Here is a 20,603-nt window from a genome sequence, read left to right as displayed (position 1 = left end):
GGGTACCATGTCTGCAGCATTGAAGGTCCCCTGAGCAATTGGGGGAGAAAGGCCTTGGTCAGGGAGGTGACCAAGAACCCGATGGTCACTTTGACAAAGCTCTAGAGTTCCTCTCTGGAGATGGAAGAATCTTCCAGAAGGACAGCCATCTCTGCAGCACTGCACCAATCAGGCCTTTATGGTAGAGTGGCCAGATGGAAGCCACTCCTCAGTAAAAGTCACATGACAGCCCGCTTGGAGTTTGCCAAAAGACACCTAAAGACTCTCAGACCATGAGAAACAAGATTCTCTTGTCTGTCGAAACCAAGATTGAACTCTTTGGCCTGAATGCCAAGCGTCACGTCTGGAGGAAACCTGGCACCATCCCTAAGGTGAAGCATGGTGGTGGCAGCATCATGCTGTGGGGATGTTTTTCAGCGGCAGGGACTGGGAGACTAGTCAGGATAAAGGGAAAGATGAACGGAGCATAGTACAGAGAGATGTTTGATGAAAACCTGCTCTAGAGTGCTCAGGACCTCAGACTGGGTCGAAGATTCACCTTCCAACAGGAAAACGACCCTAAGCACACAGCCAAGACAACGCAGGAGTGGCTTTGGGACAAGTCTCTGAATGCCCTCGAGTGGCCCAGCCAGAGCCGGGCTTTGAACCCTATCGAACATCTCTGGAGAGACCTGAAAATAGCTGTGCAGCAACGCTCCCCATCCTGACAAAGCTTGAGAGAATCTGCAGAGAAGAATGGGAGAAACACCCCAAATACAGGTGTGCCAAGCTTGTAGCGTCATACCCAAGAAGACTCGATGCTGTAATCACTGCCAAAGGTGCTTCAACAAAGTACTGAGTAAAGGGTCTGAATGCTTATGTACATTTATAATAAATTAGCAAACATTTCTAAAAACATGTTTTTGCTTTGTAATTATGGGGTATTGTGTGTAGATTTAATCTGTAATGTGGAAAAAGTCAAGGGGTCTGAATACTTTCCAAAGGCACTGTATATGCTATGTATATTGTGAATAACATTTACCATTAGACATTTCACCAAATAATAATTCAAGGAATATTACTCAGAAATGTGAGGACTATGGTTCGTATCCATTTAAAAGTGTTGGATTCTTGCTTGAAGTAATCCGATTTATTACAGTTACGCAATACGAATACAATTAGCAAATGGTACATACCTGAAACCTTCACAATAAAAATTATACAAAATATCCTAAGTCTTAACAGCATAGAAAATTCACCACTATGACATACAAACGTACACCAAGAGATCGGTTTACCAATGACTCCATGATCAATGTTTAAACCCAGCTTTTTTTCTTCCAAGAGCGCCAACTCCCAGTATCTCCTATCGTCTAATTAACATCACTTTTCATGGCCCAAAAACATTAAAACAAAGGCATGAAAACAACACATATTCTCTAATCTAATCAAATAAAATAAAAACATAAAATCACCACACCTTAACAGAATAACACAGTTTCTCTGTAACAATAAATCCATAGCACTTACAGTACAATGAAACATATCAAAATTCATGAAATTTATGAACTCTTGAAACAATCCAAACATGAGAATTTAATTCACCCAGTACATTAATTTTGTCGATTCAAGTTTCATCAGTCTTCACCTCTCCTGCCTTCAGTGACCCTAGGGCTTTTGTGAGAACACACTCTTCATCAAGATAGCCACAGATAAGGAGTGTTTGATCTCTGTGATAGCCCACAGACGGTCTGCCATCCAAACAATGTCATAAATCGTGATTGAGTCATCACGCTGCTCCCACTCCAGCCAGTTGCTAGTCGCAACTATCACCTTCTCTCATTCTTCCACTACAACATTACCAAGAGGCTGATTCTAATCTCCACCTTCAGTCTAACTCAGCCACCATGTCGCCTGTCTCTACCATCCTGCTACCTGACACAACCCTGGTCGATTTGGGTAGTGTAATCTATGCCAGGACACACAGTGCAGTGCTGTGATCCTGTCGTATTGAGTTGTTTGTTTGTTCTGGTTAGTAAGAAGGTCAGAGAGGCTGTCAGTCTGTTTATAAAAGGCTTTGAACAGAAAGGTCACATCAATGATTCATTCCCACACCTCACGGGACACTGGATGGACAACTGGGATATATCGCCTAATTTGAGTATGATAGTAAAATTATTCACAAAATAATAATACCACAGGCAAGCACTTATTTTGCTGGTATGCATTGTTCTTATTAATAGACCGTGTGCATTCCCTGTATGTATGTACTGCACAGGTATCTACAGTAGGTATCTGAGACTTTGAATGCTGCATGAACCAGTGTTCAGCTCCTCAGTCCCCCTTCAGCAACAACCAAATGGCTTCAACAAAGGTTTTGCTAAATCTCCTTATTTCATAAGTTCTCCCCTGCTGGCAGTCCTCACTCTCCTCCAGCTACATAAGCACATAATTAAATGGATAATTGTGATCCTTGCTGTGGGCTATCGCTGGAGAGGAGTTCGGAGAGGGTGGTATCTGCCCACTCCCTCCCCCAGGCTTACACGGCTCCGCTACTGTCACTGCTCCAATGACAGTACTGACAGTAGGTTGGCATATGACAGTGGTGCCAGCCAGGCTACGTAAATATATCCTGCCTGCACCTCTTACTGCAGGAGTCAGAGGAAGACATTCTGAGATCACTGGTGAGGCACAGGCCTTTTACTGAGAGAGGAAAATGTCCTCAAGCTGCTATAAAGGTTATCGTCACACCAATTGACTTGTAGAGGGATGCATTTGAGATAACTGCTCTAAGAATCTCAGTCCCATGTCTCAGTGGGCACATTCTAGTATACTGATGGACACATGGAGTCCTATACTGACTGTACACTGCCACTAATGTATCCTGCAGGCTTGCTACCAACCAAGGTTGCTAAGATGCATTGGTTGGGGACAGAAAATAACATTAGCTATGGTGGTTGGGTAGCAGTCCATGTGGCTTACTGAAAGCCACAACAGCAAACATTTGAACAGGTAGGCCTAAATGTGCTACTTACTAAAGAGCACACTTGAGAGAACATCCTTAATGGCTTTGCGTCTACAGATTTGCTATCTTAAAGCAGCAATCAGCAGTTGAAACAATAACAAAGCGTACTCCCCACCACTGTTTCGGTAAAAAGCGGGGGAGATGGGGCTGGAGAAATGTAAACACTCTCAAATCCAAAGACAGAGTTATGGATGCAAGGACTGACCATCCATGATATCAAAATTAAAGTTTGAACCATGTTTTTAGGCTATACAGTGTTATTTTTACATTTACTTTGATTACAAGCATTGGAGTAAAACAAGCTTATATTTTGGGTTCTGATGTGGTACCACAGTTGAACTAAGCTCATAAGGCATGTATAAGTTATATTTTTCAAGAATCAATGGGTACCTATCATTCATTTATAAGTCCAAAAATGATTGCCCCTTTAATTCGATCGCTCTGTCATCACAGATAATTTTCCAGTGCAGCAGGAAATGCAAATTGTAGTATATTCGAGGTTTAAAAAGGCTTCTAAAGTTTGTAATTTTCCTGCTGTGAGAAACTGGTCAAATTAAGATATTACACCTGCATGTATGACAGGGCAGTTTGTATTGAAGTCAGACAGCAGCTCACCATGGTATGACAGGGCAGTTTGTATTGAAGTCAGACAGCAGCTCACCATGGTATGACAGGGCAGTTTGTATTGATGTCAGACAGCAGCTCACCATGGTATGACAGGGCAGTTTGTATTGATGTCAGACAGCAGCTCACCATGGTATGACAGGGCAGTTTGTATTGATGTCAGACAGCAGCTCACCATGGTATGACAGGGCAGTTTGTATTGATGTCAGACAGCAGCTCACCATGGTATTCACTCTACCCCAGTCTCTAGTGTCTCCATAGTGTCTGTGTTAGTGTCATAGTGTCTCCAGCTGACACTATAGACAGTCTGCATGGCCTGACTAGACAGGTGTCAGTAACAGTGAATGCAGGAGACAACACAGCTGGAGAGAAGTGTTACCTTTAAAGGCCCAGTGCAGTCAAAAGTAATTTTTTTCATATTGTGTTTTGTATCATATTTTGCAACAGCTGATGAAACTAACACTGTAGAAGTTTGAACAAATTTGATCAGTGCTATTTCCTGACAGTTGCTGGTTGACAATACAATATACACAGGACCTTCTAAACAGCAGGTTTTGCATGGGTGGAGTTTCAGCTTGCCTGGTGACATCACCAGGTGGTAAATGAGTTAATAGACCAATAACAAAGAGTTCCAAACCTCACTGCCAATAGCTCATTTTCAGTTTTCCCCTCTCCACTCAGACCACTCCCAGACAGTCATAGCAAAAATAGTTATTTCCTAAAAAGCTATTTTGGTTTATTTTTGAAGATTTTAATGGAAAACTATTAAAGGTACTTAATTGTTGCCCAGTAATGATTTGATATTGATATAAAAATGTCTGCATTGGGCCTTGAACATTAACGTAATGTAACACTGCAATATTATTACCATAGAGAGCTTACAACCATACGAAGACTAGCCAATGTTGAGTCATATTTGTGGATTGTTTTGTGTGAATGCAGCATGAGTGCTCAGAGCGTGGATGTTACAGCTCACAGGGGGGTGGATGGCAAAGACTTTATTTCAGTGCTAAGCTTTTCAGCACCTTAAAAGGTTCAGGTGGAGAAAAAATATTCAAGGGGCATCTTAACTTTGAGCGTTTGATCCAAAATCCACAAGACCAAGACATTTATTGAAAAGATCAGACTCTCTTATAGTCTGTCTCCTAACTCCAATCAATGCCTACAGTGGTGTAACGCAGTTTCGCGGGGCCCGCTTGCAAGGTCCGAGCAAGGCCACACCCTCAACCCCCCCTCCGAAATGATAATTAATCATTATTTTGGGGAGGGGGTTGGTGTATACTTTTGCCATGGGGCAGTAAGAAAAATGTGCAGTAATCTCATGCTATTGTACACATTTTGCTATGATGCTGAGATTTTTTTTTTGCTGTTTTAGAGCTCAGAGATTCTTGAAAGACGGGACAATCTCAATTTTTTTCAACAAATATTTGTCTTAGCAAAAACTGTTATATACATTTTGATAGACCGAAGTATAAGCTATCACACCATGTAAAGGAACAACCTCCAATTTATATATTTCATCTTCATAAAATGCAATTAACTGGACACAATAAAAGGCATTTCATTTTTACAGTAATTGTCCAACAAGTCTTTAAAGGTCTTGATTGTTTAATTCTAACATTAGATTATTCAAATATGTAATACAAATCTCCAAATGTCTTTTTGTTTTGCAGAAGAGGTAACTCTGGGTCTTCCATTCCTGTGGCGGTCCTCATGAGAGCCAGTTTAATCATAGAGCTTGATGGTTTTTGCGACTGCACTTGAAGAAACGTTCAAAGTTCTTGAACTTTTCCGTATTGACTGACCTTCATGTCTTAAAGTAATGATGGACTGTCATTTCTCTTTGCTTATTTGAGCTGTTCTTGCCATAATATGGACTTGATCTTTTACCAAATAGGGCTATCTTCTGTATACCCCCCTTGTTTAACACTTTTTTGGTTACTACATGATTCAATATGTGTTATTTCATAGTTTTGATGTCTTCACTCTTATTTTACAATGTAAAACATAGTAAATATAAAGAAAAACCCTTGAATGAGTAGGTGTGTCCAAACCCTTGAACCCTGTGTCCAACCTTTTGACTGGTACTGTATATCTGTATAGTAGCCTATCTGACAATAACAAAAAATGCATGTTGGTGTCGTAGCATGCCACCCACATATCTTCTATCTCTCTCTCTCTCTGGGGCTAGGCCTAAACTTCTCTTCCTTTATATATATATTTTTAAAATAGTAATATCATACAGTAGATACCTAAGCCTATGCCTATGCATGCAATGTCACATACACCCGATAGAGCTCAAATCTCTGACAGCTGAACCGTGCGGTGGACAATTATTGTTTTAGGGAAGTAAAAACCGATAAAACCATACACTCTCAGATAAAAGGTGCTATCTAGAACCTAAAATGTTTTTTTGGCTGTCCCCATAGGAGAACCCTTTGAATAACCATTTTTGGTTCCAGGGAGAACCCTTTACACAGAGGGTTCTACATGGAACCCAAAAGGGTTCTACCTGAAACCAAAAACGGTTCTATCCGGAACCAAAAACGGTTCTCCTATGTGGACAGCCGAAGAACCGTTTTGGAACCCTTTTTTCTAAGAGTGTAGGCTATAATGTTTTGCTTATGCTACACATCTTAACACAAGGAATAGTAATTTGGTTATAAGGACATGTAAATGCGGCTCATTTGGCCAATATCCCTCGTTTATTGACAGCGCGGTCTGAGTGGATGGACGCCCTAATGGATGTCCGATAAATAAAAATCTTCCCAGTCACTTGTTCGGCGCAAAATGTTCCTAACGGAAACCCTGATATATAGTATACTAACATTTACTTTCCAGTGACACTGACTCACCCAATGATGAAGATGAAGCATAGGCTACTCACTGGTGATGACCGATGCGCTCATGCCAATATCTCAAGATAAGCTACTTTGAACAACAGTGCTGTTCGCTCAGAATCGCTCAAAAGTTGTAGAGAAACAATTTGTTAGCATATACAGACATATTGGTCTTCTCTTTTCAGCAGTAGGCATTTGCTTTCCAAATGGTAGGTCTACATTTTTCTCACGATTGTATTTTGAAATTTGTGAAAGGCAAACTGACAGCTGCAACCAACCATAAAAATATAATCCATAGATGACAGTTCCCATTCAAGTCAGGACTGGTAGCCATTGCTAGTGTACCCATGAGTTTAATAGTCAAAGTGCCAGGGTTAAAGGTTCCAAAATCCTTCTATGGATTATATCTATGGCCACAACACAACAAACTGTTCTATATTCTATATTCTACGTGGTCCTCTGTAGCTCAATTGGTAGAGCATGGCGTTTGTAACGCCAGGGTAGTGGGTTCGATCCCCGGGACCACCCATACGTAAAAATGTATGCACACATGACTGTAAGTCGCTTTAGATAAAAGCGTCTGCTAAATGGCATATTATTTTTTATATTTGGCGCACATGCTGCCCAAATTGCGACCTTCCTGACTGTAAGTGATAAAACTCAATCCACAGCTATTTTCTTTTAGAAGTTATTGATCCTCTGTAGCTAAATTATGGTCTCTGATGTAGTATTTAGAATTATTTGATTATGTCTGTTCAGACAGGTGTAATATAATCTTTGGGAGAAAAAACATGTATAGCCTAATTTTGGCAAAATGATTTCAATGCTGCAGCACCCCCAGCACCCCTACTTTCCGCGGTTATGAAGCTAGGACTCCGGTACACAGGCAGGAGGTGGGGGTGGCACTCCAGTCCAGTTGGTGGCGGTAATGCACCTTTGAAGTTGGTTGCCAACCGCCATATTAAATCCTAGCTAGGACACCGTTAGACAGTGTCCTTCACCCCCGCATGCCAAGCACTGCTTTCCCACAGTTCTGTTAACGTTACGGCGAGGGCAGGTGCTCGACAGGCGGGGGCAAATTACACTGTGTATTAGCTAGCTAGCTAGTACTCTGGTAATGTTACATAGGCAGGAGGCGAGGGCGACACAGGTAGCTAGCTAGATTGAAAACTGGTAGACAGTGTCTTTCGCCCCCGCCTGCCGAACACTGTTTTCCCGCATTTCTACGGCGAGGGCGTCTGTGTCCCAAGGATCCCGGATATTAAGGAACGTTTATTTATTGCGTCACTTCCTCACAGCTTTGATAAATAGAGGGGTGGGATGGCTGGGATACAGTGCATTCGGAAAATATTCAGACCCCTTCACTTTTTCCACATGTTGTTGCGTTACAGGATTAAATTAAATGTTTTTCTCATCAATATATACACAATACCCCATAATGACAAAGCAAAAACACTTTTATAATTTATTTTGTAAATTTATTAAAAATACAAAAAAAAAATATATATATATATATATATATATATATATATATATATACAGTGGGGCAAAAAAGTATTTAGTCAGCCACCAATTGTGCAAGTTCTCCCACTTAAAAAGATGAGAGAGGCCTGTAATTTTCATCATAGGTACACGTCAACTATGACAGACAAATTGAGGAAAAAAAATCCAGAAAATCACATTGTAGGATTTTTAATGAATTTATTTGCAAATTATGGTGGAAAATAAGTATTTGGTCAATAACAAAAGTTTCTCAATACTTTGTTATATACCCTTTGTTGGCAATGACACAGGTCAAACGTTTTCTGTAAGTCTTCACAAGGTTTTCACACACTGTTGCTGGTATTTTGGCCCATTCCTCCATGCAGATCTCCTCTAGAGCAGTGATGTTTTGGGGCTGTCGCTGGGCAACACGGACTTTCAACTCCTTCCAAAGATTTTCTATGGGGTTGAGATCTGGAGACTGGCTAGGCCACTCCAGGACCTTGAAATGCTTCTTACGAAGCCACTCCTTCGTTGCCCGGGCGGTGTGTTTTGGATCATTGTCATGCTGAAAGACCCAGCCACGTTTCATATTCAATGCCCTTGCTGATGGAAGGAGGTTTTCACTCAAAATCTCACGATACATAGCCCCATTCATTCTTTCCTTTACACGGATCAGTCGTCCTGGTCCCTTTGCAGAAAAACAGCCCCAAAGCATGATGTTTCCACCCGCATGCTTCACAGTAGGTATGGTGTTCTTTGGATGCAACTCAGCATTCTTTGTCCTCCAAACACGACAAGTTGAGTTTTTACCAAAAAGTTATATTTTGGTTTCATCTGACCATATGACATTCTCCCAATCCTCTTCTGGATCATCCAAATGCACTCTAGCAAACTTCAGATGGGCCTCGACATGTACTGGCTTAAGCAGGGGGACACGTCTCGCACTGCAGGATTTGAGTCCCTGGCGGCGTAGTGTGTTACTGATGGTAGGCTTTGTTACTTTGGTCCCAGCTCTCTGCAGGTCATTCACTAGGTCCCCCCCGTGTGGTTCTGGGATTTTTGCTCACCGTTCTTGTGATCATTTTGACCCCACGGTGTGAGATCTTGCGTGGAGCCCCAGATCGAGGGAGATTATCAGTGGTCTTGTATGTCTTCCATTTCCTAATAATTGCTCCCACAGTTGATTTCTTCAAACCAAGCTGCTTACCTATTGCAGATTCAGTCTTCCCAGCCTGGTGCAGGTCTACAATTCTGTTTCTGGTGTCCTTTGACAGCTCTTTGGTCTTGGCCGTAGTGGAGTTTGGAGTGTGACTGTTTGAGGTTGTGGACAGGTGTCTTTTATACTGATAACAAGTTCAAACAGGTGCCATTAATACAGGTAACGAGTGGAGGACAGAGGAGCCTCTTAAAGAAGAAGTTACAGGTCTGTGAGAGCCAGAAATCTTGCTTGTTTGTAGGTGACCAAATACTTATTTTCCACCATCATTTGCAAATAAATTCATTAAAAATCCTACAATGTGATTTTCTGGATTTTTTTTCCTCAATTTGTCTGTCATAGTTGACGTGTACCTATGATGAAAATTACAGGCCTCTCTCATCTTTTTAAGTGGGAGAACTTGCACAATTGGTGGCTGACTAAATACTTTTTTTCCCCACTGTATATATTTATTTTTTTGTATTTTTAATAAATTTACAAAAAAAAAGTATTCAGACCCTTTGCTATGAGACTCGAAAATGAGCTCAGGTGCATTCTGTTTCCATTGTTCATCCTTGAGATGTTTCTACAACTTGATTGGAGTCCACCTGTGGTAAATGTAATTGATTGGACATGATTTTGAAAGGCATAAGGTCCCACAGTTGACAGTGCATGTCAGAGCAAAAACCAAGCCATGAGGTCGAAGGAATTGTCCGTAGAGCTCAGAGACACGATTGTGTCGAGGCACAGATCTGGGTAAGGGTACCAAAACATTTCTGCAGCATTGAAGGTCCCCAAGAACACAGTGGCCTCCATCATTCTTAAATGGAAGAAGTTTGGAACAACCAAAACTCTTCCTAGAGCTGGCTGCCCGGCCAAACTGAGCAATCGGGAGAGAAGGGCCTTGGTCAGGGAGGTGACCAAGAACCCAATGGTCACTCTGACAGAGCTCCAGAGTTCCTCTGCGGAGATGGGAGAACCTTCCAGAAGGACAACCATCTCTGCAGCACTCCACCAATCAGGCCTTTCTGGTTGAGTGGACAGACGGAAGCCACTCCTCAGTAAAAAAGGCACATGACAGCCCGCTTTGAGTTTGCCAAAAGGTCTACCTAAAGGACTCTCAGACCATGAGAAACAAGATTCTCTGGTCTGATGAAACCAAGATTGAACTCTTTGGCCTGAATGCCAAGCGTCACATCTGGAGGAAACCAGGCACCGCTCATCACCTGGCCAATACCATCCCTACGGTGAAGCATGATGGTGTCAGCATCATGCTGTGGGAATGTTTTTCAGCGGCAGGGACTGGGAGACTAGTCAGGATTGAGGGAAAGATGAAAATAGCAAAGTACAGAGAGATCCTTGATGAAAACCTGCTCCAGAGCGCTCAGGACCTCAGACTGGGGTGAAGGTTCACCTTCCAACAGGACAACGACCCTAAGCACACAGCCAAGACAACGCAGGAGTGGCTTTGGGACAAGTCTCTGAATGTCCTTGAGTGGCCCAGCCATAGCCCGGAATTGAACTCGATCTAATATCTCTGGAGACACCTGAAAATAGCTGTGCAGCGACGCTCCCCATTCAACCTGACAGAGCTTGAGAGGATCTGCAGAGAAGAATGGGAGAAACTTCCCAAATACAGGTGTGCCAAGCTTGTAGCGTCATACCCAAGAAGACTAGAGGAGGTGATTCAGCAAAGTACTGAGTAAAGGGTCTGAAGACTTATGTAAATGTGATATTAAAGTTTTTTTTTTTTTTTTTACATTTGCAAAAATGTCTAAAAACTTGTTTTTGCATTGTCATTATGGGGTATTGTGTGTTGATTGATGGGGGGGGGGGGGAAACAATTTTAGAATGAGGCTGTAATGTAACAAAAAATAGAATGTGAAAAAAGTGAAGGGGTCTGAATACTTTCCGAATGCACTGTATCTGTTCTGTTACATCTGCTATCCAACTCATCAACAGATTACACATACATTTTAAGGTAAAACATTGCACATTAATTATACTACAATGATGGCATAGCCTAAACAAAAAACTCTGATAATACTCTTATTTCCCTTTTGACTCTAATTTTAATCACATAGACAATCAGGGGAAATCCAGAATAAGTGTATTTTAGTGTCACTTAAACACAAGCCACTTGCAGAGATGCTCGAGGACTTCCCACATGCAGGAATGCCTCCAACTGCGGGCCACAATTACATTGAGGCAGACGGCTTTGGAGGAAAGTCAGAAACACACCCTCTATTTGTCCAGTACCCATGTCACCCAAACAATTGTTATTACATTTTCTGATACTTCTACATTCAAAAAAGGCAGCACTCCATTGCTTATTCTGGGGGAGAACAATTAAAAATGGGAACAAACCCAAAGCTCTGAGCTTGAGACCCAAAGTGTGTTTTAATTAGTCTGGGACTCCTGGGATTAGGTAGTGCGACTTCAACAGATCTGCGGGTGCCAAAACCAATTTCAAACACTTTTAACAGATTCCCCACTGACTTTTGATGTTTCATAGTTCTAAGGCTTCTGCTGCAATGTTGCAAGGTGGTTTTTGTTTCCTGGGTTTGCTCGACATCTCATGGTTTTCTCAGAGCACTAAACCAAGGGTATTCAATTTTTACCCTATTAGGTCCGGAGCCTGCTGGTTTTTTGTTCTACCTGATAATTAATTGCACCCATCTGGTGTCCCAGGTCTAAAATCAGTGAAACAAAGCAGTGAAACAATGCAGTGGAACTGGCTTCGAGGTCCAGATTTGAGTTTGAGGGCACTAAACTTTAGTGCCTTAGCTTTCTCTCCCCATTGACAATGTATGCAGGACAGAGCCAGGTCGTTCAAGATTGATTTCGAAATTGGACGTCTATCCAGTTCCTGAGGACGTTGGGTAATGCCTTCAAAACCGGCCACTAAGGGCAACAGTGAACGCTATTTTCACTGTTGAGCTCCCTGCCATCCAGGACCTCTATACCTCTATACGCTTTTTTTTTGTTTAAACCCTATCCCAAACCTTAACCCTTACCTTAACCATTTGTAATGAGTGCCTAAGGGAGTGAACATTATTTATAATAAGGGTTACATGGAGAAAATCGGACCTCTCTGCAGTTTTAGAAACTGTTATTCCTCCTGTAAGCATGACATGGCAACGCAGGAATTTTGATAGCACACAGGGCTGCGGGCCAGAAGGTTGTGGGTTCGCAGAGCACCATGGACAAGAGAAGGGGTGGAACGATCTAATTTATAGTATTCATCGTATTTGCAGGTTCGAGAAAAAATTGCCTTCTAAAAACATTTCATGCAATTCTACGTTCTTTTACATATTGGCAGAATATTTTTTAATACCACACAAATGACTGAAATTACAGGCTAAGAATGGACAGAGAGATAGGTGCTATGTGTTCATCTTATCATATTTATCCAATGCCAAATCAATGTGTCTTGTTTGCAACGAAACTGTCCCTGTTTGCAAATAATTAAATCTGAGATGTCATTAGGAATCTGAGCATGGCACTTTCAAAAGTTAGGCCTACCTTTCCACCCCAGACAGAGTATGCCTACCGACGCAGAAAAATGTCAAGTTTAACCTCTAAGAAAATGCCAAAAAGCACAGGCCTACCTCTTGTTAGCTTAAGATTTTGAAGAAAATAAAACAGATCCGATTATATAAAGTGATCTATAACAGCACTTTGTCCGCGATGCATTATGCTAGAAAAAAGCTGTAAAATACCAGAGAAAGACATGACTCCGATGCATATGGGAATTTGTTTCTTTGAAATTCAGAGGCTGAGCTACAACCATCTATAGCCAAGGAGACAAAAAATTGACTTTGCTTGGGAAGTAATCTAATTCTGTCACTATCAATTGATTAAGCTATTCACTTTCTGTTCAATAGAAGATGTTTAAACCCAGACAGCTTTTAGGGTATAGCCACGGAAGAAGAGTAGAAAGAAGTTAATAAAAGGTAGACCTTCGCTGACACGGAGGTCGGCTATTTAAAGAGTGCATAGTGGGTGGAGGAATTTACCGACAAAATCTATGGATATAGCAGCCTATAGCCTAATTTCGTCTGTCAAACATGTAGTCCTACCTCTTATTTCTTAACCTTTTACTGCAGTTGGCTAAATCAGGGTCACACAGAGTGTTTCTAGGTAGTCTTAAACAAATATACTTTGAAACCAAAGTATACACCTCACACACATGGTTATGGGCAAAAAAAACTGAAAACAAAGTACGATTTCAGATATTGAAATGTATTCAATTTTGAGTTTGCATCCCAATATTACACTTTATATACATCACAGAAGACTGAAATATAACAAAACCGTTTGACATAGAAACACCAGATAGTAAAAAAAAAAAAAAAATTGTATTAATTATGAAATTATGAAACAGATGAATAACATTCCACCCATGAGGCCACTAGTCATTTGACTACAGGAAATGGCTACACAGGAATAAATAGGCTCCAACAAAAAGCACTCTTGTTGTTAGTAAAGTCTAATTAAAATGAAGATGGTTTAAATGAATTATGCCTACTCGGATTTGCCTACTTTCAGCACCATGAGCTGTCCGTTTCTGACTGATTGTGCCGCGGCTGCTGCTTCAAGTTTCAGCACCACAATATAAGTTACTCGAATCTGGCTTATTGTGAGGTCAATAATACATAATAGGAAATAAACATATTGTTTTTAATAAAATAAATTACAGTAGTAGCAAGCTATCAAAGTTGACCTCCGGTCCTCCTTCTCATCTTTGCGCTCTCCTTCTCAAACTGAACAGAACATAGGCTATAGGCTAGTCCGCATGCATTTTTTGGAAAATATTTTCGGAAGAACCCTTTGACTCTCCTCCTGAACTGCCACCGTAGGCCTACACTTCACAGCCATTGGTTAGGCAGCACACAAAAAAGTTTGGGATCAGCAAGAGCAGAGCAGGGCTCAGGGTTGGAATATCCATTGCAGTGTGTAATGCAGCCTAGTTGTATTTACACCATCCCAGCACTATCTTAGAAATATAACTTTGCTCGGTGCTTCTCCAAGCATGCATTTCTTAGCCTATAGGCTATATGTAATTTGATTGAGACCACTCTAAATAGTCTATATGCACACTTGATATTGGGCGCACAGCGGAGAATTAGAGATGAGGTGCAGCATCAGGCACACATTGATATATAGCCTAATAAGCAACTAATTCTAAACACTGAGAAATATTGAAATTTCATCAATTACAAATGACATGACCCTCACCTTAAAAAATGCTAAGCCCTCCCCTTGAATGAAATTGAAAAAGCATGACCCTCCCCCATTTCACTACAGGTAACTATTCGGTAACTTTTGATCCATCCCTTAACTTAATGTTTTAACCCTATCCCAAAACCTTAACCCTTACCTTAACTATTCGGAATGAGTGCTTAAACTTAACTCTTAAATTCTAAATGTGACGTTTGGAGAGCAGCAGGAGCAACAAAAACACTTTGAAATTTGACGTTAAGAAAACGTGGATGAACGTCTAATTCTGCAGTGAGAATGTGAGAGCTTGTTGGGACAGATGGGCTATTCTGTATCCTTTGGATTCATGTACTGTAATTGAGCACTTTTGATTATTAAATACAGATGGCACAGTTTTGAGTGAGGATATCAGTAGTTATGAGACTGCTGAAATACATAGCAAGGTCTCGTGGTATAACTAAATGTATCTGTACTTGAGAATAAAAGAGGACAATTCTAATGAGAGCAGCCAGCTCTGAGTTAATTAGACCTCCTATCCTACCCTGTGTGTAGTCTCCTGCAGAGAACATGTACTGTACTAGCTAGCATACCGGCCTGTAGGGAGTGACTAATGCACTTTTGTGTTGCTTCAGTAAGGTTTCACTTTTAAAAAGCAATTTTCAAAGTAATGTGTTACAGGCTCCTGATGGCAGGAGGGCACTGTAGTTTCCCAAAACTGTCTTTTTATATATTTTTTTAAGTTGTGTTTCTTCTTGGCCTGGTCTGGTCTGGGGAATAGAAAAGCCTATCTGAGCCTCAAAGTTAGTGAGCAGGTTCTATCATGCTGGTATTGATGCTGAATAAACCATGAGCACCCTTCTTTTCTCTTCCAGTCTCCTCTTGCTCCTCTTCCCAGCCCTCTCCTCTCCCCAGCCCTCTCCTCTCCCTGGCCTGGCTGCAGGTTAATGATTAAATTAGCAAGGTTGGGACTGGCTGACAAACTCTGGGGGGCAGTTAGAGGAACATGTGTTTACAAGTGTTTGTGGCAGTAATGCTGCTCATTTAGGTCCACCAATCACCATTATCACGCCATTACCCTTTACCCAAGCCCAACACTGAAATCACTGTGTACGCATTTGTAGAGAATCTTGGATAAAGAAACGTCCCTAAATGCCTGCTGTCTCCTTATCACCGTGAGTGACAATAATTACCTCAAGCTAAATGAGTCAGAAATCTATGGAGCATCAAAAACAATCATTAAACCCCAAAATATAGGAACAAGGGCACCAGGCATCAGATAGACAGGCACTATCCTGCCAGGAGGACAGGTGTCTGACAGGTATTCACACAGGGATGATGACAAACACAAGGGAAAGTCACTTAGAGAGATAGAGCGACAGAGAGAGGGGGAGAGAGGGAGAGAGGGAGAGAGAGAGAGAGAGAGAGAGAGAGAGAGAGTATATCTTCATGTATACAGTACACAATATGGTAACTCTGAGAGAGAAAAAAAAGAGAGAGAAACAGACAGAGTGAACAAGGGAGGGAGAGAGAGGCAGATACACATAGAGAGAAAGAGAGAGAGGAAAATGGATGAGGTGGAAATGCATGGGTGTGTGTGTACGTGCACTGTCCTTTCCTGACACTGGCGACAGCCCTGGTTCAGATGATGTTCCAACTTTGAGTAGAATGTCAGAAAAATGCCAAGGCAGAGGCCCCTGAATAATAGATGATGCTGAACAGAGGACAGGACAGGGAGGAGAGAGTAGCAGCAGTTCTATCTGTCACGCCTCATCAGCTTCCAGCTGCCCTGTGAAGCTCCCCAGCCTCCTCTGTCCTGACTCCTGTCCTGACTCCTGTCCTATCTGTGGCCAGGGAAAGTCAGGGAAAGCCGGGGAAAGCCAGGGAAAGCCAGCGCTGTGATGGGGGCAAGAGGGATCAGCCTACCCTGCAGTGAGATGACACGTATGGAGCAGACTTCAAAGTCACCTCTGTTAGCATGCTGTGCAGGTTCCATTACAGCTGGGATAGACGATAGAGGACTCCGTCTATGGACCCATTTCTATCAGTAGGCAGGAACTAGAACAACTGCCGTTATCTAAGCAACACGGTCAACACTCCTGAGAGCTCACCACAGGCACAAGAGCCAAAATACTGTAATAAAGAGGCGAACAAAAAGAGCATTATAGCATAGAAGGAAATGTTGGATTAGCGGGTCAGACTCATGCTGCCCTCTGTGGGGTTGTGAAAGGGACTTTCCCTTCAGTCTACCCATAAAGAGGAGGAGAGGAAAATAGGACAAGCTAAAACCTTTATGCGAATCCTCCCCGCAAGGCTTCTCTCCTCTCTCCAATGTATTTTCCTTCTCACGCTCTCTCTTCCCCTCTCCCACCCCTTCTCTTCCTTTTTCCCTCTCCATCTCTATCCTCTCTCTCTCTCTCCATCGCTCTCTCTCATGAAAATACAACAAGTGCCGAATACAACAAGTGTAGACTTTAACGTGAAATGCTTATTTATGAGCCCTTTCCCAACAATGCAGTTAAAAAGTATGAAAATGAACAAATAGATAAAAATAAAATAGTAACACAATAAAATAACAATAACAAGGCTATATATAGGTTATATACAAGGAGTACTTGTACTGAGTCAGTGTACTGTGGTACGAGGTAGTTAGGGTGATTGATTTAGGTAATATGTACATGTAGGCTTGGTTAGGTGATTGATAGAAGTACTATGCACATATAGGTAGGGGGTGAAAAGCAGAAAGTCTGGGTAGCCGTTGAATTAACTGTTCAGCAGTCTTATGGCTTTGGGGAAGAATCTGTTCAGGAGCCTTTTGGTCCCAGACTTGGCGCTCCGGTACGCTTGCCATGCTTTTCACCCCCAGAAAGAACAGACTGTGACCTGGGTGGCTGGAGTCTTTGACTATTTTTAGGGCTTTCCTCTGACACTGCCTGGTATAGAGGTCCTGGATGGCAGGGAGCTCAGCCACAGTTATCGACTGGGCTGGACACATTACCCACTGTAGCGCCTTGCAGTCGGATGCCGAGCAGTTGCCATACCAAGCGGTGATGCAGCCAGTCAAGATGCACTCAATGGTGCAGCTGTATAACTTTTTGAGGATCTGAGGGTCCATGCCAAATCTTTTCAGCCTCCTGAGGGGGAAGAGGCTTTGTCGTGCCCTCTTCACGACTGTGTTGTTGTGTTTGACCATGATAGGTCCTTAGTGATGTGGACACTGAGGAACTTGAAGCTCTCAACCGTCTCCGCTACAGCCCCGTCGATGTGAATGAGGGAATGCTCTGCCCTCCTTTTTCTGTAGTCCACGATCAGCTCCTTTCTTTTGCTGACATTGAGAAAGAGGCTTTCTTGGCTTTCTTGGGCATGGGGACTATGTTGGTCTGCTTGAAACGTGGATATTACAGACTGGGCCAGAGAGAGGTTGAAAATGTCAGTGAAGAAACTTGCTAGCTGGTCAGTGCATGCTCTGAGTATGCGTCCAGGTAATCCGCCTTGTGAATGTTAACTTGTTTAAAGGTCTTACTCACAAAGGCTGAAATCTGCAAACATTTCCTCATTGTGATTCAATAAACAAACATTTCTGAAAACTTGTACTTTGAGCAGTCATGAAAATTGCATATTATACAATAGGCAGTGGATTACTCTCTGCAGGCCAGTCCCAAAAAACAGAGTAATAGATCCACAATGACCAAGGCATGGTAATCACTAATCAGGTACACAGGCTTACACTCTCATACAAACTAGCGGTGCTCCAAAATGAAAAAAGACTATAGTATACTATGGTATAAATACTATAGTATTCACTGTAGTGTTTTTGCAGACTTTACTGTAGTATTCACTGTAGTGTTGTAGAAATGACTGTAGTTGTCACGATCGTCGTAATGAGTGGACCAAGGCGCAGCGTGATATGCGTACATCTTTTAATTAGTACTTAGCAGCACGATACAACAACAAAACGAAACGTTAAGTCCTCGGTCATAAACACAAACCTACACGGAACAAGATCCCACAAATGACAAGTGCACAACAGGCTGCCTAAGTATGGTTCCCAATCAGAGACAACAAGACACAGCTGCCTCCGATTGGGAACCACCCCGGCCAACACAGAAACACACAATCTAGAAAAGAACACATAGAAAACAAAACATAGACACTACACATATAAACTAACACCCTGGCTCAACATATAAGAGTCCCCAGAGCCAGGGCGTGACAGTAGTATACTGTAGTATTTATAGTTTACTATAGTATATATCTTTTAAAAAACTGTAGTAATTACTGTAGTGTTTTTGCGGACTGTAGTATACTGTAGTATTTACTGTAGTGTTTTTGATGACTGTAGTATACTGTTGTATTTACTGTAGTGTTTCTGCAGACATTACTGTAGTACTTACTATAGTGTTTTGGTTTTATTATCTTTGATATAGCAGTGGGGGCTTTCTCCTTGATGAAACCGACTGGACAAACTACTCAAAGAGCAAATGTTCCATAACCCGTAGGTAGGTAGGTAGGTACTACAGGTTACTACAGAATTCTATAGTAAGTACTGTAGTTTTCTATAGTAAACTGTAGTCTTTTTCATGTGTGCTGTTACAGCTATCTCCTGTAATGATGGATGGGAACCCCCCTCCCCAATTGGGAGCTGTGCTCAGAATTTAAAGTGGGAGAAAGAAGACAATTACATTTCCATTAACACACACTTTTCTATAATTACTGATACCTCTCTTTCTCTCAGGAAAGAGTTTCATTTACAGGACGTCCGTCTTTAAAGGGCCGTGATGCGGTCCCCTCTATGACAGTGGGCCCAGCAGCATAACAACGCAGGATCAGAACCTCTAATCAGGGCCTGGAGGCAGCAATGATAAAAGCTCCTGGGCCAAAGGAGCATGTCAGCTCAGCTATAAAACACACACTAATGATTACCCTTCTCACTGCTAATTGTGTTATCAACGATAGGAGACATATAGGCTTCTTTAGCAGGTGCCCTTTTGGAAGTGGGCAGGGAGGGAGAGGCAACACAACCTTTGACCCTAGTCGATCCAATCAATCAATCAATCAATCAATCAAATGTATTTATAAAGCCCTTTTCACATCAGCAGATGTCACACAGTGCTATACAGAAACCCATCCTAAAACCCCAAACAGCAAGCAATGCAGATGTAGAAGCACGTGGCTAGGAAAAACTCCCTAGAAAGGCAGAAACCTAGGAAGAAACCTAGAGAGGAACCAGGCTCTGAGGGATGGCCAGTCCTCTTCTGGCTGTGCCGGGTGAAGATTATAAGAGTACATGGCCATTTCAGGCCAGATTGTTCTTCAAGATGTTCAAACATTCATAGATGACCAGCAGGGTCAAATCATATTCAGTGGTTGTAGAGGGTGTAACAGGTCAGTACCCATACATGGGTACCCATACATGGATCCCATTGTGAAGACCAGAGCAGATCTTGGAGCGATGTTGGACCCCTGATATTTTTCTCCCTTATCCCCTATCTATCGCGCTCTCCATCATATCTCTCTCTATGTGTTTAGCATCTCTTTTTCTCTCTCTTGCTACTCTCTCTCTTCTCTCTCTCTCCCTCTCCATCCCTCTCTCACAGTGTGTTTAGCATCTCTCTTTCATTAAAACAGCCACAGAACATTTCCCAGGAGAGGAGGGTAAAAATAGCACAAACTGAGCTTGTTCCATGCATCAAATAACAAGGATTCTCTTTAACTAGGTGCTTTTGGCAGCTCTGGTCCTTTTCACAGTGATTAGCTGCTTTTCCCTTTTCAAAATAAATAGTTAAGTTTTGCATTACTCATAAACCCACAGGAATGTTATCATTTTGTCCTCTCAAAGCACATAGTTCTACGTAACCCAGGACAAATTGTGCGATTTAGAACAGAAGGTTGTTTGGGAAATGTAAAGGGAACTTGCATTTGCAGGAGGGTTGGGTGTGCCTGAAAAAGTACTACACACTGTTAAATTGCAATAGATAAAATGCACTTTGGTGCATTGACCATGTAGTTCCATTCAGCTAATGACATATTTGTAGTGTATCTACTGTGTCTCTAACAAACATACACACAGAATAGTTAACTAAAACATATAGAAGTGAGTTCATAAATCAGTGAAATTACCATTGCTATTTCACAAGGTAGTTAGAGATACAGTGCAACCACACAGATCAGAAAATAAAATGGCCTGGTTGGTATAAAAACGGATCCTTCTAAGTTGTCTCCTTAGTTTTCTCCT

General features: G+C 41.9%; 1 protein-coding gene across 3 annotated transcripts in view; it reads right to left on the bottom strand.

Moving 5' to 3' along the window:
• Nucleotides 1-20,603, bottom strand: part of LOC121531879 (N-terminal EF-hand calcium-binding protein 2-like) — a 130,573-nt gene that overhangs the window by 92,740 nt on the left and 17,230 nt on the right. The gene's annotated exons all lie outside the window — the stretch shown is intronic.

The sequence above is a fragment of the Coregonus clupeaformis genome, chromosome 19 (assembly GCF_020615455.1).
Source record: "Coregonus clupeaformis isolate EN_2021a chromosome 19, ASM2061545v1, whole genome shotgun sequence".
NCBI classification, from domain to species: domain Eukaryota; kingdom Metazoa; phylum Chordata; class Actinopteri; order Salmoniformes; family Salmonidae; genus Coregonus; species Coregonus clupeaformis.
This window is presented reverse-complemented; position numbering and strand designations above follow the sequence as displayed.